Here is a 25,559-nt window from a genome sequence, read left to right as displayed (position 1 = left end):
CTAGGAAAGTTTGGGTCCCGGAGCCGAATCGATTAGATTGTACAACACCTACAAGTCGACTTAATCTTCCCTACTCAACAAGATGCATGGTCTAACGAGACTCGAGTTGGTTTATGTCTTACAAGTCTCATTGAAAAGATAGGTGATGGGGAAAAAATGCAAGGATTCATAGGCTCGCATTTCATCAAACATAACATGTGCATGAGTTGAGATCAAAACAAGCAAGCAAATAAACCATGAAAGCATATTAATTTAAGCATGAATCATTCCCCATGTTGGTTTCCCCTAATTACCCATTAACCCTAGCTAGGTGACTACTCACTCATTATCATATTGATCATGCTAGCAAGGTTGTCAATCATACCAACAAAGTAAAACATGATGAATAAATGAAAGTAATTAGCAATAATTAAAAAGGGATTAAGAGGATTATACCTACTAATGATTCCAATAATAAAGCAAGAATAAAAGAAGTACTTGATACTTGATTGAGAGGTTATCAATCTCCCAATGATAACCCAAATAATCTTCAATTACCCAAAATAAAGGATGAACAAAAGAGAGATTAAGGAAATAAAACTTGTATTAAAACTTGATTAATTGTTGATTACAAAACTAAAGAGAGATTTGATTGATATTAACTAATCTAAGAATTGATAAGAAGAACATGCTCTTCTAATTAGACTAATGGGGTATTTATAGTGGAAATTAGGTGGATGCATTAGGGTTAACTAAGGGCTAAACTAGTAATTACACTTTTTAGAATTGAGCAGGGAAACGCCGGTATTTTTCGAAGGAAGGGCATCTTTCATTGAAGCTTGAAGAAACGGATTTGTGCTGGACTGGAATCCGTGCGTCTTAGGGACGGGACGGCCGGATTTGTGAGGCTCTGCCCGGGCGTCTTCAAGGGAATCCGGGCGTCTTCTGGGCTTGCTGCCCGGGCGTCTTTGGGAGAAGACGGCCGGATTGTGGAGGTGGAGGACGGGCGTCTTCCAGTCAATCTGCACGGATTGCTGGACAGCTTCACTTCTTTATTCTTTTCTTCCTTTCCTTCATAAAATCCTTGGGGATTTCCTCGGGGATACAAGGATCCTTTCGCGTCATTGCCCAACTACTATAATATGTACAAAGGCCTTCTAATCTTGTCTCTTCTTGATGCTTGGTCATTGAATTCAATCAATTTAGTCTCATTTTGCCATGAAAATGCAAGGTTTGCACTCCTTTCCTACCAAGGACACAAAACCTCAAAGAATATGCAAAACAAAGAACTAAAGACAATAAATGACCCAAATATGCACTAAAAAGCATGGGAACAAGGCTAATTCGGGGACTAAATATGCGCTAATTATGGTCACATCACTTATCTATCATTTTCCTGCTTTACTGCTCTTACTTTATTTCTCTTGCCCTTTAATCTTTAGTAGTTTTAGAAACCAAACTTAACCCCCCCCCCTCCCCCTCCCCGTTTGTGACTTAGATAGACGGATTTACAGATAGATACCTTGCCTCCCTGTGGAGATCGACCCTACTTATCACTAGCTTCTGTTAGTTATATTTAGGTATTTATTTTTGGTACATAACGACCGTATCAAGTTTTGGCGCCGTTGCCGGGGAGGCAATAGCCCTGTTTATCTGTTGTTGTTTCGTTTTTCTCTTTTGGTCTCAGGGAATTTTTATTCCTTGAGACAGTTCTCACTTATTTCCTTCAGTGTTGTGTATGCCCAGGGCAAATAGGTCAGAATTAGTTCCAGCTGATCCTGAGCCAGAGAGATCCTTTCGGCATAGACTAAGACTGCAAAGGAAGATTCAAAAGGAAGTCTTGAGTACTTTTGAACCCGAGCTACAACATTTCTGTTTGCAGAAGATCCGTATTGTGAAGAAGACAACTCTATTTCTGCTATAAAGCCAGTAAAGATGCCTAATATTGTGAGTCACTCAGAGCCCACAACTGCCTCGATCCATAAAGGATTCAAGCTTTCGACAGAGGATAGCAACACTTTTGACATCCGGCCGTCCTATATTAATCTGGTCGAACGGAATCTGTTTCGGGGTATGGCGGGTGAAGACCCTAGTAAACATATGGAGGTCTTTACTGACTATTGCTCAAGGGAGTGACCCAGAATAAGATTAAGAAAGTCCTGTTTCCTTTTTCTCTCACCGACGGAGCCCGTGAATGGCTCACTGATCTTGATCGTACTGCAGCTGGTATCACCAACTGGGAGACTCTTGCACTTGCCTTTTATAAAAGGTATTTTCCTCCACAACGTACCAATCAGCTGAGAGGAAAAATTACAAGTTTCAAGCAGGCACCTGATGAGAATTTTTATGAAGCTTGGTGTCATTTTAAGAAGTTGGTGCGGTCTCTTCCTCATCATGGTTTTGATCAGTGGTTCTTATGCAACCAGTTCTATAATGGGTTGTATGATGACCACCGTGCTATATTGGACGCCTCATCTAATGGACGGTTTCAGAAGAACAATGATGATGACAAAGGATGGGGAATTATTGAGGAGATGGCTACCCCTTGTGCTGAGTATGGGAACCCGAGAGATGGTATTCGCACAGTTCATTCAGTTGATAATGCTGTAGTGGCTCAGCTGGAAGCCATGAATGCCCGTTTTGATAAATTAGAGTTGCAACATGCTGGTGATCAACAGACGGTTCACTTGTTGACTAGACAAGAGGCCGTTACTTGTGAGAGATGTCGGAGTAATGACGGTCACACTGCTGTTGACTGTCTAACAGAGAAGGAGCAAGTCCTTGCCTTTCAGCAATATAGGCAAGGAAGAGATTCCTATTATAATAATCAGAGTGGAGTCCATCCTAACTTGAGATGGACTAGTCAGAATGTGCTTAATCCTAGCCCTCCTCCGCAGCAGCAGCAAGCTTATGTCCCTCCTCACAAAGCTCAACAAGGCTTTCAAAAGCCTCCATCCTTTCCACCGCGCATCAAGGAGCTTCATCTAGTGGAGTTAGTGAGTTAGCTGAGTTGAAGTCGATGATCCAATCATTAACTAAGCAGTTGCAGATGAGTGACCAACAGAAAGAAACATCGATAAAGTCACTCGAGACCCAAGTAGCTCAACTTACCGCTAGCCAATTTACAAGGAAGCCGGGTCATTTACCGTCTCAATCTGAGAAGAATCCACACGAGACGATAAATTTGATTAATTTGCGTAGTGGTCTTTCTTATGAAGGACCCAAATTGTCAACTGTTGAGGACATATCAGACCCGAAAAGCGATGTTGCAGGCAATGAACAGTCGTCCGTAGATGAATTAGTGATGAATCCCAAGAAAATACTCGATCGACTCATTTCAGGAGGTCGATCGAGTAGAATTGCTGAGAATAATGATCGATCGAGTGATATTGAAGGTCGATTGAGTAAAGCTGCAAATCAAGGATTCGATCGAGATAGTGAAATTCCTCGATCGAGTGAAAATTCAGAGAAAAGTGTTCGATCGAGTGAAATTACACCTCGATCGAGCAATGCCGATGAAGAAGGTTTCGATCGAGTAGCTGAAAATGCTCGATCGAGTGAAAAAGTTGTTGAAAGACCTCGATCGAGAGGTAAAAGAGACCGATCGAGTATAACTGAGTTTGAACCTATCGAGACATTGGAAGAAAGGAATAAAGGGCTCGAAATTCCTATCACGGTGCCTTTCCAAGGCGATTGCAGAACAACAAGGCCAACCAACAGTTCGGGAAATTAGCTGAGATCCTGAAGAGCCTTCATGTCAACATTCCATTCGCCGAATTGCTTACCCAAGTACCCTCTTACATGAAATTCATGAAAGAAATTTTATCGCAAAAGAGATATATAAATGACCACAAAACGGTGGCTTTGACTGAAGTAGGGACTGCCCTAGTTCAGAATAAGACACCACCCAAACAATCAGATCCGGGTAGCTTTTCAATTCCTTGTCATATAGGGGCCCATTTGATTGATAACGCGCTATGCGACTTAGGAGCTAGCGTGAGTGTCTTACCGTTTTCTCTAGCTAAGAGCCTCGGTTTGACCAAGTTTAATTGTACTAGTATGACCGTTCAGATGGCCGACCGTAGTATATCACGGCCACTAGGAGTTATAGAGGACATACATGTGAAGATCGGGAGATTCTTCATTCCCGTAGACTTTGTGGTTCTAGACATACCCGAGGACACTCATACCCCTATTATTTTAGGGCGAACATTTTTGTTTACTGCTCGTGCTGTAATTGACGTCAGGGGAAAGACCCTTACATTTCAGGTAGGAGACGAGGAGCTGACATTTCATCAGTCTAAATCTCGTAGGGCTCCCATGCAAGTTCAACCTTGTAATTCCCTACCTTCTATTGACCCAAATACAGACACTCCAGCTGTGAATATTGAATATTGCGCTCTATTGTAACCCCTCCGCCTCAGACTGAGAGCGAATAGAAGGACCATTCTATTGTTTTCCTTGCTGCAGGTACAGATAGAGTGGATGTTAAAGATGCTATTGGTCATAGTAGAGTTGAAGTCAATCAAAGTGATGGAAATGCCAATGTCGATGGGTATGTCAAGAGGAAGAAGAAAGTCAGGGCGTATGTGGATGCCAACTATTCTCCTTCCATCAGTTCGAGTTCAACCTCGTGGCGATCGAAGAGGACGGTCCGATATGCTGAAGGGACCTCCTCCAGTCAGAAGCCCTCTTGCGGGCCATTGAAGTGTTTTGGACGATGAGCGGGGAATGCCCCGTTGTATTATTTTGTAATTTTGAATTTCCGTTAAGACTTTTTAATTGCGTTTTTAGACTATTAGACAGTAGCCTAGTTAGTTTTAGCAAAAACCAAATATAGACTGCTTATTTTTGTGATTTAGTATTTGCGGGAAGTGTTTTTGCGTGTTTCTCTGCAGGTTTGGGGAAAATATGTCGCATTGGGATGAGTGCCATAAGAAAACACCTCGATCGAGTACTTTTTGTACTCGATCGAGAGGATTGCCTAGGAAAAGAGGTCGATCGAGTGGTTTAAGTCACTCGATCGAATTGCTGAAATAAGGGAGTTCTCGATCGAAGGGATTTATGTTCGATCGAGCAGAATGGATGCTCAAGTCCTCGATCGAGTGGTTTCAAATCACTCGATCGAGTAGATGTGCTTATATCACACAGGAAGTTACTCTTTTCAACTTCTATTTTCATTCTAATTATTCTCCTCTTCGTTTTTCGCGATAACCTCTGAAAAAACACCCAAATTCTTCCTTTTTTCTTCCCTACTACCAAATCAATCACCCACTTCGTGTTTATTGTGCTTATTTCGACATTTACCCCTTATTTCCCCCTTTATTTTTGCGGTTGTTGCTTTTAATTTGGGATATTAGGGTTTGCTCGGGTTTTGTTGAAATCCGACTATTTTCTTGCGATTTTTGTCGAATCTTTGCATATTCTTGTGGGTCTTCAATCAAGTAATTAATTTCCCCCTTCTTTTTGTTGATTAATTGTTGTTTCCGACCTGATTTAGGCATCTAGGGTTCGAATTTTTCGAATTTTTTCGTAATAAGTAGGGGAATTCGTGTTTAATTGCTAAATTGATTAGTTTTTGCCCTTACTTGATTGATTAGGATGGATAGTAACACAATGTCGTCGACTAGTTCTACTGTTACCCCATCACTGACTGAGACGGTGGTCCTTGCTGCTGCCACCGTCGCTTCTACTGCTAGTACTGCCGTTGCCACTGTCTCTACTACTGGGACCGTTCCATATACAGTGACGACCCCTGCTGCGTCATCACCAGCTTCACAGCTGCCTACAGGGCTGCCCTAGTACCCCGCCCAGTTACTGGACTGGCTTCTTCTTGGCGTACTGGAGGGCGTGGACGGGGTTGAGTCCGAGGTACGCCTGCTGCTAGACGTGCCACTTTCTATGCTGATAAGTCCTTGGACCCGCATCCCGACTACCCAGAGGTACGTTTCGTTAACTCAATTCATCGTACCCGCTTTTATGATTTAGAGAACTGTGACTTTGCTTCTACTAATTTTTTTTGTCGGAGATCCCTTGAGAAGTCGGGTATTTACGAGCCTGTAGCTGAGATTTTGAACGGAACGGGGATGACTGGATTGACCACTATGAGTGCCTTGACCTATAAGGAGCTGACCCTTGTGTTTTTCAGCTCCTTCACTTTTTCTGCTGCTGCCTACGCCACTGACCCAGACTGCTCGTGTGTCTCCTTCCGGTTGTTTAACTGGACTACGACCTGGACCTTAGCTGAATTTGGTAGTAGGTTAGTTTTGTCTTCCCACGGTGAGTCGGACCCTCCTACGAAGGTCCTACATATACTTTGGTGGACCTTGGCACAGACACCCTTTGAGGAGCGCAAACTCGCTCATGTCCACCTCCCCCCGGCTCGTTACTTTCTGCGTCTCATTGGTGGGATGATTTTCGGCCGTAAAGAGCCCAACAACATTAACAATGTTGAGTTGTCGATTCTCGGGGGCTATCTAAACATTGATAGCGAGGGCCCCTTTGTTCTTAACATCGCCTATCTGACAGCTCAATATTTTAATGATGTTGGGAGGAAGAAGTCGGGCACCATTGTCTGTGGTGGTATAGCCACCTACCTTGCCCGTTCTATCTTCCCTGTCTTCCCTCGTGACCTGGCATATGTAGATACTGATAAGTACCTAGATCTCTCTGCCATGTTGGCAATGTTTTGGCTAGCTTCTGACAAGCGGACTTGGAAGATTTGTGGTTCCTTGTCCATGGTCCTACCTTCCACTAACTTACCCCGTCTTGTACCTTTGACCACTGTTAGGGGTAGGTTGCCTCCACCTTTAACCTTCTACCACCTTCCACTCACTCCACCTACCACTACTTCCGCTGCTAAGAAGCGAAAGAGACCTGAGACTAGACAGGGATCCACACAGACCGAGGCTGGGCAGTCTTCCACGCCCACGCCTACACCGATCCCTATTCCCACTCCTTCTTCTACACAGCCGGTCTACCTGACTAATTTTATTCCTCCTCCACCCTTTGAGGCGTCTGAGGTCGTTGACTTAGGGCGCCGTGATAGTTTGCTTGTCGAGTTGCTTACCAGGCAGGCTCGTATGGAGCGGGACATTACACTTACCTTGTTCCCTCTATACGAGTATCACATGAGACGAAGACGCCCCGTTCCTGAGGGCTGGCCGCACCCTTCTTTCTACCGGTACCCGGCAGAGGGGTACCCACAACCAGCTAGCGAGGCGGACACAACTGAGGAAGAGGAGAGAGCCCGAGCTGAGGAGGGGAGGAGGAGGGAGCAGGAGCGAGATCCTGACTTCGTGGTGGTAGAGGAGGAGGAGGAGGAGGAGGAGGAGGGTAACAAGTAGCTACTGGTCTACTCACTTCCCCAGTTTTCTGGCTGGTTTGGGAAAGTTCGTCATTGTGTATGTACTTGTTGCTCTTTTTGTTTATTTTTGTCTCCCTTTGATTTATTTATTGTTTTTCATTCATTTATCGGTTGTATTTATCCCTTTCCCATTATATATCTGCTGGTGTTTGCTGGAGGACAACGAGGGCGTTGTCCGTTTTGGTTTGGGGAGGGTATTGCATCCTTTGAGTCTGCATTTTGCATTTGTTTTTCATTTGCATTCACGTTTACTTTTCTGCTTGCATTGTAATTTATTTAAAAAAAAACTCATCAAAAATCCAAAAAAAAAATTAGAAAATTTCGAAAAAATCAAAAAATATATTCACGTTTTATTTTGCATATAGGTTGAGTCGGAACGGTAGATTTCCATGATGACACTGCACTTTAACTTGTCATATCACTTGAGCCTTGCATCTAATTGGTAGTTATTAGTTTAGTCATGCGCATATCTACGAGTTAATGTCAAAAATATAGCTGACTGTGTAGACTTGACCTGATAAATTGGCAACCTACTTTACAATTTCTGAGTTATTAGAGCCTTATAACTGTGGTGTCATTCATGACCAGTTCATGTAGGAATTGAGAGTACTACTCCTTGCATAACATGTTCATCATTTTTGCACTTTTATGAAATTCGATTGCTTGTCGCTTGCATATATTCGGGTGTGTGGTCGGTGTCACATGCAGGGAGGTGCTTGCAATTTCCCCCTTTCTTTCATTTTCACCCATTTAGTGTGACACCCTCATATACCAAGGAGCCTAAACAAGACCTTCCCTAGCATATAAGTGCATCACCATCTCGGTTGCCCGAGGTAAGTAATCATCAAAAGTCGATAAAAGAACATATAAATATATTTTACAAGTGATACAACCCAAACATCGAAAGGAAGATACAACTCGTGAAACTATATACTACTACTGTCGATACTCGTGAAGACTCATCCCTGCCAGGACTCCAGCTACCATCCAAGACAACACCTGCTAAGACAGACTGCTCACCATAAGGGATCACGGCAGACACGACAGAACAAACAAGACAACCACACAAGGTCAGTAACTGAGGTATGACACAACAAACAACACCAACACATTTCAAACACAACCAAACACACATACACAGTCACAACCACTCCAACCAATCTCCGTCACTGACTGTCCACTGGACCAGCCCTGCCAGTGGGGGACCGCAGCCGTTCCCACCTAAGCGCCGCTCATCATAACGAGTGAAAACCCTGTCCCATTAATGTGCACATCCCCTCCCGTGGCGGGTTCCACGGAGGGCAAAACTAGGGCGTGAAGCCACTCCCGCAAGTGACTCCACTCAGCCGAGGATGCACCTCGAGAACCAGAGACAATCAATCACACACAACTGTAATACAACCTCAACTAACAAAACAGTGTACACCAACCGATTACCACATATACTCAGTCACACGGTCACAACAACAATACGACAATCGACACACTAAACAACCAACAGAAACTGAGTAGGCGAACCTACCTTTAACCAAAAGCAGCGATTCCTCGATCGACCATACGACATCAACCAAGCCAGCAATCCCTATACAAACAGTATACAAGCCTATTACTACCAAAACAACCCTACAAGGAACAACCAAGACAAAGATGATGATGACGACATACCTACGCAACTCACAACGGCGTTAAGGCCGCTACCCGACTCAAGCAACTCATCCTCAAGGCACTAGCATCCTCAAAGGCTCCCATGGAAGGTATTTGGTGAAGGGAAATGAGGGAGGCGACCTATAGATCTGAAGGAAGGAGGCGGAAATGATTTTCGGTTTTAACAAAACACAATTATAAACCCTCGCTGAAAAGACGCTACTCGATCGAGTAACCCACTTACTCGATCGAGTGGCCCCTACTCAATCGAGTACCCAAGGTACTCGATCGAGTAGCCTCTACTCTATCAAGTACCACTCACTTCTAAAGGCAATCATGGCACAAGGTTGAAAGAAATGTAGATTCATATACATACTAACATACTCATATATGTTTAAATTAATTTGTCATAAAATTAAATACGGATTTTATGCATGCAAACAATGATAAAATAGAGGAGAAATCATGTCCTTACATTGGTGATTTCGGTTTAATGGACACAAGAGAGATCACCTTTCTCTCTTGTTCTTGAGCTTTCCCTTATGGATGAACCAAGATCCAAGTGTAGGATCTCTCCCTAAGCTTTATACCCAAGGCTTTCTCTTAATTCAAATTAATATTATAAGTACTAGTATCATATTAATCTAGTAGAAAATTGAACCAAAATATTTATAAAACACTTAAATATTTCGGTTTTATTGAGAGAAGAAGAGGAGGATTTTTATTCTCTCTAGAATTGTATTTTTGGATGATGGAATGAATGAAATGAATACACTAAAACATTTTAGTGTTATTAGGTAAAAATTATAGAAAAACCATGATGGGTTTTGTCTTCTCAAAACCGTGTAAGAGGAGAGATTTTGTGGAGCCAATGCATGGAAAAATTGTTCTTCACAATAAACAATAGGGTTGCATGGCTAGTGACTAGGGTAATCATCATGCCTTCCACTAATTACAATCAACATATAATTAGCTTAAATACCCTCTAATTTTCGGCCCACTTGATAATATGGATTCCATATTATTTTTGTCAATTGTCAATATGTCACATGTCATATGTGACATAAATTTGTTATGTATTTTTAACATATTAAAAATCAACGTATTAATAAAAATACGTCACATACAAAAATCGACTTAGTAATTTCATAATTACTTGTGCCAAAATGTTTTACCATTTATAAATCACAACAGATTGTATTTATAATAATTCATTCAATTTCGATTGTTTCCTTAAACATTAATTTCATCCGAGTAATGATACAATTCAATTACTCGACGTACCTCATTTAATCACATTTCAATTTGATACGTAAATTTTACTTCCAAAAATCGTCCGTCAATTTTCAAGTAATTTAATTAACTCGTAACATTATACGATTAATTAAATAATCAATTAAGAGTGTTGCCCTATAGGTATGACCTAGGGGGTCAACTGATCACCACCGTCGCACGACAAGTAATATCAAACTCTAGTCACCAATCATTACCGATATATGTTGACCAGTTGACAGTAACAAAATTACTTCCCAATTGTATTCTTTATAATGAGATTTAAACATGTGATCATCATGATCAATAGTCGTGATCGCATTATTATCGGAGGACACATATTCCAACAATCTCCCACTTGTCCTCGACAAGTGTGCGTCACCAATTCTCTTGTCCTATTACTATCTCCCACTCAATGCAAGGTGTCTTTCAGGTCGTACTTGCAAGTGATCATATCGAGAGTGGTTTCCTCGATCTGGAGAATAACTGATTGACCGGACTTATCTATCATAGATACTTTCCGAGCGTGGCCACGCATTTCCATTTCATTACTCCTCGAGTGGCCCTGAGATATTGTTATAACCCTGACTAGGAGTGGACAATTCCTATCGCACTCATTCCCTTCGACTAGCCACAGTCATCATAACCCAAAATATGCCCATTTGACCCCATTTACGAAGGTCGTAGTAACACAAATCAAAGTTAATCTGAAACCGTGTCATCTTAGGCGAATAGTCTTTAGTCAAAAGAATCGACTCATTTGAATACTATAGTAGCTCTCGCCACGACCAGGCTATATAAATTTGCCAGAACTCTATAAGCGGTCATAAGGCCCGACAAAATGTTCCTAACAGTCTGCCTATGTGATCGACTAGTCATCTCACATGACTCTATGGCACTTGAACTTGCCATCAATCGCATCACACTCTAGTCACTTCGAGACGTCGCCTCATATAAGTAACTATGGGCAAATACAATGTTAATCCATGTTCACTTTAACGGGGTTCAATTGTCTCTACAACCCGTTTGGATATAACAATGTACAAGGTGAGTTAATAATAACTCAAACGACAAATGTCGACATCACACTCGGGTAGTCAATATCATATTACAACCTTGTGATGTATATCGTAAGTGTAAACACTTATTGATTGCAATAGAAGTTTAACATGCCATGTGTCCATGTGTTCAAACTTCTTACACTTGCAATTTCCTTCACATTCATGTTCTCTCTCATTGCATGAATCTTACCAAGTACACATCAAGGTTCCCGACCTTGGTTTCGGTTCTTTAACTTGAAAGAACTTTCTTATCGACTATCACATAACGAACGAATTTGTGATGAATGATATAACTTGTACTGATCAAGTATTCTATCCACACACAATGCACTAGGTATATGTTTTGTAGAATCTTGTAACAATTGCCAAGATTTTCAGCTTAGCACTTCTCACAAGTCATAGCTTAACTAGGAAAGATTATTTTTGAATAACTTCTTATTCGACCAAGCATCTTTCCAAAACTTCTTATTTCTCTTTCTAGGCTTGAAAGATTTGGGATTCTCATAAATCCTTATATGTGCTCGGATTTTCTATAATATGTGCAACCTCTTATCGCATAATGGAGTATTCCGTCAAACACCGAAATCGCTCATCGGATTCTACTTGAGAATTCATGACGTTTCTATTATGTCTCACCAATCAATCATCATGCTCTTATGCATATGATTCATAATTGGACATGTACATGATTATTCTAATGGCGGAAACATTAGTTACTAATAATCATGAGATCAACCGTTCATAGGTTCAATGAACGACCATGACTGCTAATGGCAATTCCATTTTCATCTACATGAATAACCTATGTGAATGTTGATACGATGTGTATCTCTTAATACTAATCCGACATCCCTTGATGTTATTGGATTCATCATTGTCCATTTTCATCCAGAATTGAAAACTCAAATGCTTCTTTATGAAGGAAGGTATTAGCTCGTCATTCTTTAATGAGTGATGAGTCGTAAATATTCAAAGGATGATAGCTCCCACTAAATTCCATGTCTTCACATGATAATTGCCAAACTCCCACTCAATTCTACATATTTCGAAATTGAATTCTCAATCGAAATTTTATTAAGAATTTAAATATAAATTGTATTGCCAAGTTATTAGGATAAAACCATATATGTTCCAACATATCCTTTCAAAATACCAATTTTGAAGTGGTCTCATCTCAACCTTACAGAAAGAGATTTTAAATCTCCAACACACTCATGTCATAATGATGTGTAGTAATGTCATTATTCAAATATAAACAATATCTAGAATACGTCCTTCGCAAATACCCTTTTGGAAGGAGGTTTAACCATTTCATAGTGAGGTTAAACAATGACATTTGCATGGTTAAAACTTTGGTCATTGAAGATATCGGTATATCAATCTTTGCAACTTGATCATAACTAGTGTGTAACTTTGATTCATTTAGGCTCTTAAGTAAATCTCAAGGTTGAAACTATTGGTCAAATGTTTCATAAACTAAGTCAAAAACTTGTTAAGACTTTACATTAGTCATTTTTCTTCCAAAACTTTCTTTTGGTCTCCTCGTGTAGTTATCTTGAGAATAATCTCTTATGATTACTACACTTGGTCTCTTTAGTCATATAGAACTAACTTGAGACCATAGATCTCATCTATTCGGCATACTATGTAAATAAATATACCTTCATTCAAATCATTCTCTCTTGTGTAGATCTTCATATACACAAGTACACAATTTTATCTTGCCTTGTGTGTTGTGTCCTCATTTTTCTCCCACTCTATCTTTAGAATAAATACACTAAACATTCAAAGATAGCATATGAGACACAAATTAATGATGTTGAAGTATAAGGAGAACTATCTCATAGATAGACTAATAGTTATTGATTTCATATGTGTACTTGGTGGTTGACATTCCTTTAAGAGAGTTCATAGACTCGAAATCGCTTTATAAATGATCATACACAAGCCTTAAGCATGTGAACATATAATGAAACCCGTCATTATATTTGTCTATTAGATCACTTTAAGTGACTAATCTTATGTTTCAAAGTGCAAGCAATTAAAGATGAATTTTAGAACATAAAAGGATAAATGATAAAACGGGTGACTTGGGTTGCAAACCAAGTCACCATCATCCAAAATACAAACCATTATCCAAAATACTTTTCCATGTCAAACATGGAAACTTAAAGTTCTAAAGATTCAAAACATAAATTAAAGTAAGACAATGAAAAGCAAAGCTCCATAAAAGCTATCCTTAGCTTCTCCATGGTTTCTTATGCTTGCTTTTCCTTTCCCTTGTCTTTGCTTGGTGGAGGCCCTATTTACAATAAAAAGGGAGATACATTATCACAACTTTGCATCATAATACCATAGTTGAATTAGAAACATAAAAGAAGGATAGTCATTTACCTACTGGAGTAATCTTTCCAGCTTTGATATCACCAAGGTATTTGGAACAATTTCTTTTCCAATGTCCCATGCCATTATAATAATGGCATTTATCAAGAGGACCCTTCTTGACTTTTGACGTGCTAGCTTCACAAGACTTAGCTTTGGTGAATGTGGGAGCTTGCTTCTTGCCCTTTCTCCCATTCTTATTGAACTTCCCCTTACTTTTAGTGCTTATGTTAAGCACATCCTTGGGAGGGTTCACATTTAACCCCATGTCCCTCTCGGCTTGCACAAGTAACTTGTGCAACTCCTCAAGAGACACATCCTTGTCTTGCATGTTGAAATTCACCCGGAATTGCACATATGCCTTGACTTTGGACAAGGAGTGTAGAATCCTATCTACGATGAGTTCTTTGGGGATTTCAACCTTTTGAATTTTCAAGGTCTCGACAAGCTCCATGCGTTTGAGCACATGAGGGCTAACCTTTTGGCCCTCTTTGAAGTCGAGATCAAAGAATGCCGCGGCCGCCTCATATTGGACGATCCGCGGAGTTTGTGAAAACATGGTCACAAGTTTGGAGTATATCTCATTAGCATTGCCCATTTTGAAGGCTCTCCTTTGGAGGTCCGCCTCCATCGCAAATATTAAGACATTTTTCATTGCGGCGGACTCCTTTTGGTAAGCCTCATATGCTTCCCTAGTGGCCGCGGTGGACCTAGTGGAGGGTTCGGGTGGAGAGGCCTCGGTAAGGTAACGAAGCTTGTCGTCACCTTCGGCGGCTAATTTGAGTTGGGCATCCCATTCGGAGAAATTTGACCCATTCTTTTCAAGTTTACATCGATCCATAAAGGATCGGAGCCATGATGAACTAGCGAGAGGTGTGGCATTAGGAGTTGGTGTTGGTGTTGCCATTTGTTATGAAAAAAAAGAAGTGGTCTACAAAACAAAATATAAGGAGTAAAACAATTGTCGTTTTAATAATACTCGTAAAAATGTATGATTTAAACAAGTTTTATGCATTTTTCTAGTGACCTCTACCCAACTAGATAAATGATTCCAAGACCCAAATTCATATCGACTTAGGCACGGTGGGGCCGATACATCCTTTATCAATATAACTCGGTGGATTAACGTTTAATCGATTCTACTTTTAGAACTCTTGGTCGATAATATTACATTAACAATTATCTTTGCCCAAAACACATTCGACAAGGGCACGGTGGGGCCGATACATCCCTTATCAAAAACTTTTGTTGAGTTCAATCCAAATTTCGAATAAATGTGTCCATGATCCAAACCCACATTAACTTGGGCACGGTGTGGCCGATACATCCCTTATCAACATGAATTCGGTGGATTAACATTCATCACCCACTTCCCCTACGTAACAAGGTTTGTACCCCGATGGGGCCGAGCGCACTCCCTTGCGAAATAGGTTTTCATGGTTTCTACTATTTGGTAAGGCTATGTCTCAATTAATTGTTTTAGCGAGAGGTCATGTCAATTTATTATCTATCACGTTTTAAGTGAACTAAAGCGGTGAACTACGATAATTTTAATTGACACGGTCGATAAACTCGATAAAATAACAATGCATGTTTAGTTATGGCGATTTAGCGATGCATGTGACATAAAATAAAATGCAAGCATAAAGATAAATAAATCCTAGTATGACCTTTCCTAAAATAGAAAAACTATTTAACTATTACATATTCGGAAACCAACTCCATTGGTCCCTTGAACTCGATTTGTGGCACGCATCTCGAGGTAACACCGTCTTTATGTATCGCCATTCTTGAAGAAATCCGTCTTTTGGAACTCCGGAATGAATAAAATTACATAATTTCCTATTATACATTTGTAACTAAAATAAAATAAATCTATTAAATTACAAAACGGTGATACGAGATCACAATAAAATTACAACCGAATCGATATTCCCATACATTTCGGGAAATACCAATTAAAATCCAAGGCCATACTAAGTAAAATTACATAATTCAAAATTACATAAATTAAAATTATGACAATCATAAAGAAAAATGCAGCATTATAATATGTATGATCATGCTCAATTTTATGCTAAATCGCCTTTAATAAGCCAATATCGTATATTACTCGGTTTTTACGGATTTGCGTGATTTCAACATTTTATAATCACAAAAATACATAAACTCATATTTATGCATAAGTTAATTACCCTAACCTCTTAGGACTCAAAATTTAGTCTTCACTAATAATTTGACCATAATTAACCCATATTTTATAAAATTGTTCATAAATGGACCAAAAATTAACAAAATAAGCCATAAACTTCAAATAAATCACAAAATTTCAAATAAATTTGAAATTTGAAATTTAAATTCATGAAAATTCTGGAAAATTACCATGACACTCATAATTTTCAAAATCTTAGGTTAAAAATTTCGAAATTTTTCCGGAAAAACAATGTTGCGGTTTATCGATTTTTAATAAAATAATCATAAAAACATGGAAAAATTATTTTCACTAACTTTTCAATTTTAGATCTGAAAAAGATAATAAAATGAAATATTAGACGTTTTTCCTAAGTCATAGATTATATTTTATTAATTTTCCACTAATAATGTCACTATTTATGCTATTTTTCTTCAAAAATCCATAAATCATGCAAAAAGACTTCTTTATAGCCAATTATTTTACACACATCTTGTAAAATTTCATGTGACAAAATATTAATTTTCTATGACCAGATTCGAAATTTAACTCATATTAACCTATTTTTCACTTAAATCCGAATTTAATAATGAAAAATTTATTTTTCGAGCATAACAAGTCCAAAAATTATGAAAATTTACAGTTTATCTCAAAATAATATATGTGACAACATATCCAAAAATAAACTTAAAATTCGAAGTATAGCTAATTGTAGACCAAAAATGACATTTTTACTCATAAAATCATATTTAAATGCCATTATTGTAAAATATGAACAATAAAAATCCGAAAAATTAACCAAAATATCCTAAAACATGTTAGGACCAGAAATATTAACATGCATGGATTAATTTCGTGATATATCATAATAACACAAATTTTAGAAGTTTTATATGTTATTCTTATAACTCGGAAAAACTTTTAACCGATTTGCATGCAAACAACCGTGACTCTTGATACCGATTAAAGGAAATGTAGATTCATATACATAATAACATACTCATATATGTTTAAATTAATTTGTCATAAAATTAAATACGGATTTTATGCATGCAAACAATGATAAAATAGAGGAGAAATCATGTCCTTACATTGGTGATTTCGGTTTAATGGGCACAAGAGAGATCACCTTTCTCTCTTGTTCTTGAGCTTTCCCTTATGGATGAACCAAGATCCAAGTGTAGGATCTCTCCCTAAGCTTTATACACAAGGCTTTCTCTTAATTCAAATTAATATTATAAGTACTAGTATAATATTAATCTAGTAGAAAATTGAACCAAAATATTTATAAAACACTTAAATATTTCGGTTTTATTGAGAGAAGAAGAGGAGGATTTTTATTCTCTCTAGAATTGTATTTTTGGATGATGGAATGAATGAAATGAATACACTAAAACATTTTAGTGTTATTAGGTAAAAATTATAGAAAAACCATGATGGGTTTTGTATTCTCAAAACCGTGTAAGAGGAGAGATTTTGGGGAGCCAATGCATGGAAAAATTGTTCTTCACAATAAACAATAGGGTTGCATGGCTAGTGACTAGGGTAATCATCATGCCTTCCACTAATTACAATCAACATATAATTAGCTTAAATACCCTCTAATTTTCGGCCCACTTGATAATATGGATTCCATATTATTTTTGTCAATTGTCAATATGTCACATGTCATATGTGACATAAATTTGTTATGTATTTTTAATATATTAAAAATCAACGTATTAATAAAAATACGTCACATACAAAAATCGACTTAGTAATTTCATAATTACTTGTGCCAAAATGTTTTACCATTTATAAATCACAACAGATTGTATTTATAATAATTCATTCAATTTCGATTGTTTCCTTAAACATTAATTTCATCCGAGTAATGATACAATTCAATTACTCAGACCGTTCCTCATTTAATCACATTTCAATTTGATACGTAAATTTTACTTCCAAAAATCGTCCGTCAATTTTCAAGTAATTTAATTAACTCGAAACATTATACGATTAATTAAATAATCAATTAAGAGTGTTGCCCTATAGGTATGACCTAGGGGGTCAACTGATCACCACCGTCGCACGACAGTAATGTCAATCTCTAGTCAGCCAATCATTACCAATATATGTTGACCAGTTGACAGTAACAAAATTACTTCCCAATTGTATTCTTTATAATGAGATTTAAACATGTGATCATCATGATCAATAGTCGTGATCGCATTATTGTCGGAGGACACATATTCCAACAAAGGTAACTCTGGTGCGCATCACTAAGGGCTATTACCTGCTCCCAAGGTTGGTCAACGGGTCCCTGAAAGGACGGGTATTACATTTAGCTCCACATTAGCCAAAAATAGACTTTTGACCCATTAACTACATCCAAATTTAGCCTGCCAGTCAAGCTAGTTTAGTGTAATTTTTGTGGTATGATTTTCATTAATGTGAGTTTGGCCCGTTTATCATTTGTATGGAGTTGGTAGAAAAAGAAAGAAACGTGGGCAGGAAAATGAGAAAAGCATGGAAAAATATGAAAAAAAAAAACGTGAACAGAAAAAAAAAAAAAAAAAGAAAAAAAAAGAGAATTTAAAATAGAAAAGAGACCGTATTAAAAAAGATAAGTTTGTGACGGTCTTACTCCTCCATTCTTATTCATACCTTTTTGAGGAGATTGTGTATATGGTTAGTGAGTTTTGTGCCAATGAAGGGTACTTGTGTTTGATTTTTAGTCAGCTGAGAATTGGATAGTCGTAAATGGTCCTATTTAGGAGCTAGCTTGACGCTTTACCTCCACATTTCCATAATTTGTTTTGCCCTTTTTCACCTGTAACCTCACTTTCCCATATCTTTTGTAAGCCCTCGGCTGTGACGGACATTGTTGGTTGGAATGTATGTATGGTACTTGAATCGTCTGTCATTTTTGTTGCATGCATGTCATGTAGGTCGCAGTGTAGGTGAGTGACTGTCTTCTCCTTCTCTCTTACACATATACCTTCACCCTTTGCTACATGAGAGAAGAGTGACCCGCGAGAGTCCGATTCTGATGGTCTTGTAAGGTCGATAGGTCAGCTTATTTATAGACATCATACAACTCGTTTGCGTATTGACTGTTGTAGCTGTAACTGTTAATTTTGATTGCATTAAATTGGTTTAAGTGGACAAGTTATAGCTGGGTCTGACTTTTCATATCCGTTCCATTAGTTTGCATTTAGTTTACTCGAGGACGAGTAAAGTTTCGGTTTGGGGAGATTTGATATGTGCAATTTATATAGACTTTTTTAGCCTCTTATTGCACGCATTTCTATGCCTTTTTGTATCGCTTTGTATTACAAAATGCCCCGAATTGGCTACTTTGGTTTGTTTTGTCCTAAATGCAGAAATGGATCCGAAAGTAGTGGAATCGTCCCTTATTCGTCCTATTTAGCATGCATTGTAAGGAGACGGAGATCTTAGAGCAGAGTCATGCCTCGGAATACGTGAAGAAAGTTTCAATGGAAGCTGACATGACGAGTTTGGTGCTGATCTCAGTAGAACGTACTCGATCGAGATGTTCTGAAGCTCGATCGAGTGGTTTCGCAGCTGCGGGAGGTCGATCGAGTAGTTCCCTACGCTCGATCGAAATGAGCTTTTATGGAAGAGTTTGATTGAGAGCCTCAAGTGCTCGATCAAACAACTATGCTGGAGAAGTCCTCGATCGAGTGGTCTGAAATGACTCGATCGAGTAGTTTGCTAGAATACACAGGTTATCTTAATCCGTGATAGGTTTATTTATGTTAATCTGGACGCTCCTATATAAGGGAGTCATAATTAGGTCTTGAGGAGGACTGGATACTCTTGATCACTTCTGAAATTTTCTTAATCACTGATTAATCTCTTAACTTTTCTTAATTACTGTGGATTATTCTTTACGCCGTATTCTTTGGATTGTAATCTTTCCTCTCTCCTTAATCTTAATTCATTGTTTACATTTATTAATTGTTCTCTCAATTTTAGTTTATGCTTATTCATGATTTCCTTACTATGTCTTTAATTTGTATGCTTTTTGTTATTATTGTTGATTGCATTAAGAACATGAGTAGCTAACCTTCTTATGTTAGGATTAGGGGATCCATGGTAGTGTTGAGACGATGTAGTAAATAAACTAGGTAATTTACATGTGAGAATCTGTCGCCGTAGCAATATAACTGTAACATATTTAGTTGAGTGCACGCTTCTAAATAACATTAATTTGGTTAGCTTTTTTCCTGGATCGGAAGATTGGAATAAACAAACCTGCTATTTATGACTGAGTCGATAAATTACCTTGGTGAACCGAAATCCTGACATACTCTCTTTTATCTGATCACTTATCTATCATTTTCCTGCTTTACTGCTCTTACTTTATTTCTCTTGCCCTTTAATCTTTAGTAGTTTTAGAAACCAAACTTAACACCCCCCCCCCCCCCCCATTTGTGACTTAAATAGACGGATTTAAAGATAGATACCTTGCCTCCCTGTGGAGATTGACCCTACTTATCACTAGCTTCTGTTAGTTATATTTAGGTATTTATTTTTGGTACATAACGACCGTATCAGAAAGCTCGATTTGAAATACCGTTTTGTAAATATAGAGTGTTGCTTTGTTTCAGTGTGAGTGTAGTTGGTCGAAGTGGTAAGTCAAGTATTTTTAATGTCTAATGACGATACCAAATAATGTGTATGGCTCGGGTTTTCAATTGGTAGGTCGAAAACACGTGTCGGTTTTTAACTTTAGAAGTCGAGGTCTAGAATTTTAAGGGAGGAAGAAAGGTCGAACTCTCGCGGAAGTGTAAATGGTGGTGCTTGAAGGGTATTAATAGAGGAATGTGTGGTGTTGTGCATTTTGTGCGATGTGGCCATACAGGCCAGCCATGGTGGCACGAGTACATTGGCAACACAGGGGGCTGTCTTATTCGTTTCGCAAATTTGGAATTTGTGATTTATTCTATCCTAGGTTTTGTTGGATATATTTTGTGGTTATTTTGTTTGTACCGTCTACAATAAGATGTGGGTGATATTTGGTGTGGGTTTGTTGTGTTTTACTCGTGTTTGAGTTCGGATTTAAATTTTAAGTCGACTTTTGGCCCGGTGTCGGCTTTGACTCTAATTAGTGTAATTGCGACCCTGTCGTCGTGCATAAAACACTCCAGGTATTTTTACAATGTTTTAACATGTTTTTCATTTTTGAAAATGTTTTTTGAGATTTTTCACACACAGTTATACAAAGTGTTGATCAAACGTAGCGATTTCCGAAACATGTTGTAGCCCGATAATCATCAGCTGTTTGTTGGGGATTCCACAAATACCGGGTATCTCCTGCGCCGGGAGAAGCTGATCCGGCTCTTCAAGACATGGCTAGGTCGTCCTCTTGTGGGGCATGATTCGTTCTTTTCATGTCTACCTTTTATTTGCTTTTTTGCTTACTTTGGTTTTAGGGTAGCGTGGGCAGAGTTAGGTCCTTTTTGAGCAGACGACCGCCGATTTAGGGGTTGACTCCCCATAGTTGGTCAGACTTCATTCGGCCCTGGCTTGTAACATTTTGTAACATTTGTTTTTGTTAAATGTGGTAGTGTTTTGTCCCTTCCTTGTTTTGCCTGCGTGTTCTCACTTAAGCTTGGGTGTCCTTGCCTAATTCGTTTTGGGAGGATCAGCCCTTTACGAGCGTTCTTGCCTACTCCGGACTTTCGGTCAAGGTATCATTTTGCAGGTGTCCTTGCCTACTCCATCCTTTCGGTTTGGGAGTCTCTCTAGGGGTGTCCCTTCCTACTCCGGCCTTTTCGGTTAAAGTGTCCCTTTACAAGTGTCTCCACTTACTTCTTTGTTTTGGTTCGGGTGTCCCTGCCTACTCCGGTATTTTGGTTAGAGTGTTCCTTTACAGGTGTCTCCGCCTACTTCTTCATTTCAGTCCGAGTGTCCCTTCCTACTCCAATATTTCGGTCAGAGTGTCCCTTTATGGGTGTCACCGCCTACCTTTTCGTTTCGGTCCGGGTGTCCCATTACGGGTAACCCTGCCTACTCCAACATTTCAGTCAGACTGTCCCTTTACAGGTGTCTCCGCTGACTTCTTCGTTTCGGTCCGGGTGTCCCTGCCTACTCTAGCATTTCGATCAGAGTGTCCCTTTACGGGTGTTTTCGCCTTCTTATTCATTTTGGTCGAGGTGTTCCTGCCTACACCGGTGTCTTTAGCTATGATTTTTTTGTGACAACCTCTTGCTCCCTACTAATTAGTTGCGATTGAATGTGGTACTGATAGGTACAATTGAACACCTATTATTTTGAATGCATTTAAGGGGCATGGTTACAACTTTGCGCGGATCCATCGACATTCTTGATAGTCCTCCAGCTTGCTTGTGACAATAGTAGTGAAAATTAGGCTATGTTTAACCTGCCCAAGATTCGCCACTCTTCCTTAGAAATAATATTTCGTGATGGTGTCGCCATTCTAATGTGCCCCTATTTTAATTACGTCCATGTTTGCAAAGGTGTAGGTACCAGGCCTTAGGACCTTGGTAATTTGGTATGGGCCTTCCCAGTTGGAAGATAGCTTGCCATATAAGTTACCTTGTCCGACCGCTGCACTTTTCCTTAGGACATAATCTCCATCTTGGAACAGTCGTTGTTGTACTCTTCGGTTGTATTGTCTTCTAATCCGATTTTGGTATACTGTGATGTTGAGTCGGGCTCGTGCCCTGCTTTTTTCCACTAAGTCGAGGGTGTCTCGCATGGATTCCTCATTGCATTCGACGTTGCACTGCATGCAGTCGGTATTTGTATTTCCACTGGCAGCATAGCTTCCACCCCATATACTAGGTTAAAGGGAGTGTGACTGGTTGACTCTTTCACCTTGGTTCTGAGCGACCATAGTACGCTTTCCAGCTCGTCTGCCCACGCTCTTTTCAAGTCGTCCAGGCGTTTTCATAGGACGACCAATATTTGTTTGTTGACTGCCTCGGCCTGGACATTCCATTGTGGGTGGAAAACGGTGGAGTAAGCGTGTCTGACGTCATAGGTCTCTAGCCATTCCCTTAAATTGTCATTGTCGAACTGTCTGCCGTGGTCGAAGACCATTAATTAAGGTATGCCGAATCTGGTAATGATGTTTTGCTATAGAACCTTCCAGACCGTTGCTTCGGTGATTCTGACCACAACCTCTACCTCCAGCTATTTTAAGAAGTAGCCGATGGTGACGACTTGGAACCTCCTTCCTCCACTCGCGGTGGTGAAGGGGCCTAGTGTGTCCATTTCCCATTGGGCGAAGGGTATCGGGCTTAACACTGGTTACAAGTCTTGAGCGAGTAAGGTGGTCTACATCTTCGGCATCATTTAGTGTGATGACATTGGTGTTAGTAGCAACTAGACCACTCGTTTGTCCTTGAGTGACATTTTGATATGGACGTCTTGAGCGAGTAAGGTGGTCTACATCTTGATCTTCACTAGCCTTGACTAGACGGTGTTCCTTGAGGTAAACATCTTCATCGTCATCTGCCCATATTCCATTGACGATATTGAGCTCTCTCAAGATTATGATTTCAGCTTCTAGGCTAATTATTTGCTCGACTAGTTTGTCGGTCACCGCGTTCACTTCTTGCATTGTGGATCCTTGAGATAATATTGGAACCACTAGCCTGTTTTCCCTAGGTATAGCGCTTGGATTGCGTAGGGATGCCACTATAGCTTCTAGCTCTGAAACTTGTCTACTTACCCCCTTTGCCCATGCGATAAAATCATCGATAGTAGGGGAGATGGTGGAATAACTCTCCTCATTTTCTAATGCATTAATCTCATCTTCAGCTGGAGAAATGAGGTGTGAACAATCCAAGGTGGATTCCTCATCTGTGATCATCAGACCTCCAAGAGGATTCTGAGTATTGTTGGGCTTGTTTGTAGGAGGTATAGGCAAGCGCCCATCTTCAATCATATCCTGAATGGCATGTTTCAATTTGAAGCAATTCTTTGCATCATGCCCTTTGCCTCTATGGTACTCGCAGTAGGCATTCTCATCCCACAACCTAGACTTCTTCTCTGGGTCAGGTGTAGGTCCTATGGGCTGGAGTTTGCCTTGCTTCATCAATCTTGTTAGAGCATTGGAGTACGAGTCACCAACGTTGGTGAACTTCCTCTGCGGGTTATTCTTCTTAGTAGATGATTCGACAAGGTTGACCTCATCGGTCTTGCTAGTGGAGCCATAAGAACGACTCGTTGTGCCTTGATATCCTCGACCTATCATTTTGGACAAGAGTCCTTCACGGATGTCGTCTTCAATTCTTGTTCCTAGCACAGTTAAGTCTTTGAAAGACTTTATGTTTTGGTACATTCGATGGGTCGCATAAATTGGCCTTAAATTGTCCACGAACTTTTCAACAAGAGTAGCTTCGTCTAGGCGTTCGACGAGTTGCGTGCTAGTCTTTCTCCACCTACTTAGGAAGTCGGTGAAACCTTCTTTCTCATTTTGGGTAAAAACCACTAGAGTGCGCATATTGACTTGAATTTCGGCATTATATGCGTACTGTTTGGTGAACTCAATTGCAGCATCGTCCTAAGTAGTAATTTTCTTGTGATCCAATGAGTAGAACCACTGATTAGGAATAGTATTGAGAGATGAAGGAAAGATCCTTAGGAACATCTCTGGCTTGATGCCTTTGATAGACATATAATCTTTGAATGCACAAATATGGTTGAAAGGGTTTGCATGTCCCTTAAACTTCGGGATGTCAGTCATGTTGAAGTTAGCTGGCAATTGAGCATTTACTGCCTCATATTAGCGACTTTTTTACCTATAGATATCATCTCCCTTGAGATACATTAGTTGTCTTTCCAAATACTGGAGTCGCTTTTCAGCTTTAGTAGGACCTGGTGGAAGATTGACTTCTGGTTATCCAACAAAGGGTGGAAGATTATCATGTATGATCATGTCGGGAATGGGATCCTCTGCAGGAGAAAGTCTAGCTTCTACAGCGACAATACGGCCTTCGATAGCATTAAGGCGAGTATAAGCTTGGTCTTGGCTTGCCTGGAGACGAAGGAGCGCAGCTAGGATTTGATCATTACCATTTCCGGGATGTTCGGATCGACCATTAATGCTTCCTTAACTAGTTCCCACCATTTTGGACTGAGGATAACAGATCGACGACGGATCAAAACACGATCGACCATTTTCGCACACTTACTCAAAAAGGAATTGACTCATGAAGTGGGAGTGTGCCACTGTGTCAAGTGGGATTTGAAAATGACATATTTTTGAAATGTTTATCCTAGACAACTGTAGTGTAGTTGTAGGAGTGCTGACTCGAAGTGAATTTTGAAATGGGTTGAAGGCCCGAATTTTGACTCGACATTTGGACAGAGTTTTGGCTCTATTTTGCGCTGTTTTAGGCCATTTCTAAAAAGGTTTACATTTTGAAATGGATTTTATTTTACAAAATTTCGTCATGGTTTTGTTTACAAATGGTGATCATGTATATGATACAAACATACATATGGGCATTATAACGGTATGCTGAGTGCATTTAAAGGGTTTTGGCTTAAAGGGTGGGTTGCCATACCAAGCAATCAAACCCTGGTCTGTGGAGAGGTCCGTGCCAAACATGAGTAAGGTCGGTTCCTACTCCATTTCCTCGAGTAGTGAAAGCTCTCGATACAAACATGAGTATAAACTGTG

The 25,559-nt window shown here is 39.6% G+C and overlaps 1 non-coding gene across 1 annotated transcript; it reads right to left on the bottom strand.

Annotated features, from left to right (window-relative positions):
• Positions 1–2,274: 2,274 nt before the first annotated feature.
• On the bottom strand, positions 2,275–2,380 carry LOC141622488 (small nucleolar RNA R71). The gene has a single exon (XR_012532985.1). It is a non-coding gene; the product is annotated as a small nucleolar RNA R71 (small nucleolar RNA).
• Between the last annotated feature and the right edge of the window lie 23,179 nt (positions 2,381–25,559).

The sequence above is a fragment of the Silene latifolia genome, chromosome 1 (assembly GCF_048544455.1).
Source record: "Silene latifolia isolate original U9 population chromosome 1, ASM4854445v1, whole genome shotgun sequence".
Taxonomy (NCBI): domain Eukaryota; kingdom Viridiplantae; phylum Streptophyta; class Magnoliopsida; order Caryophyllales; family Caryophyllaceae; genus Silene; species Silene latifolia.
This window is presented reverse-complemented; position numbering and strand designations above follow the sequence as displayed.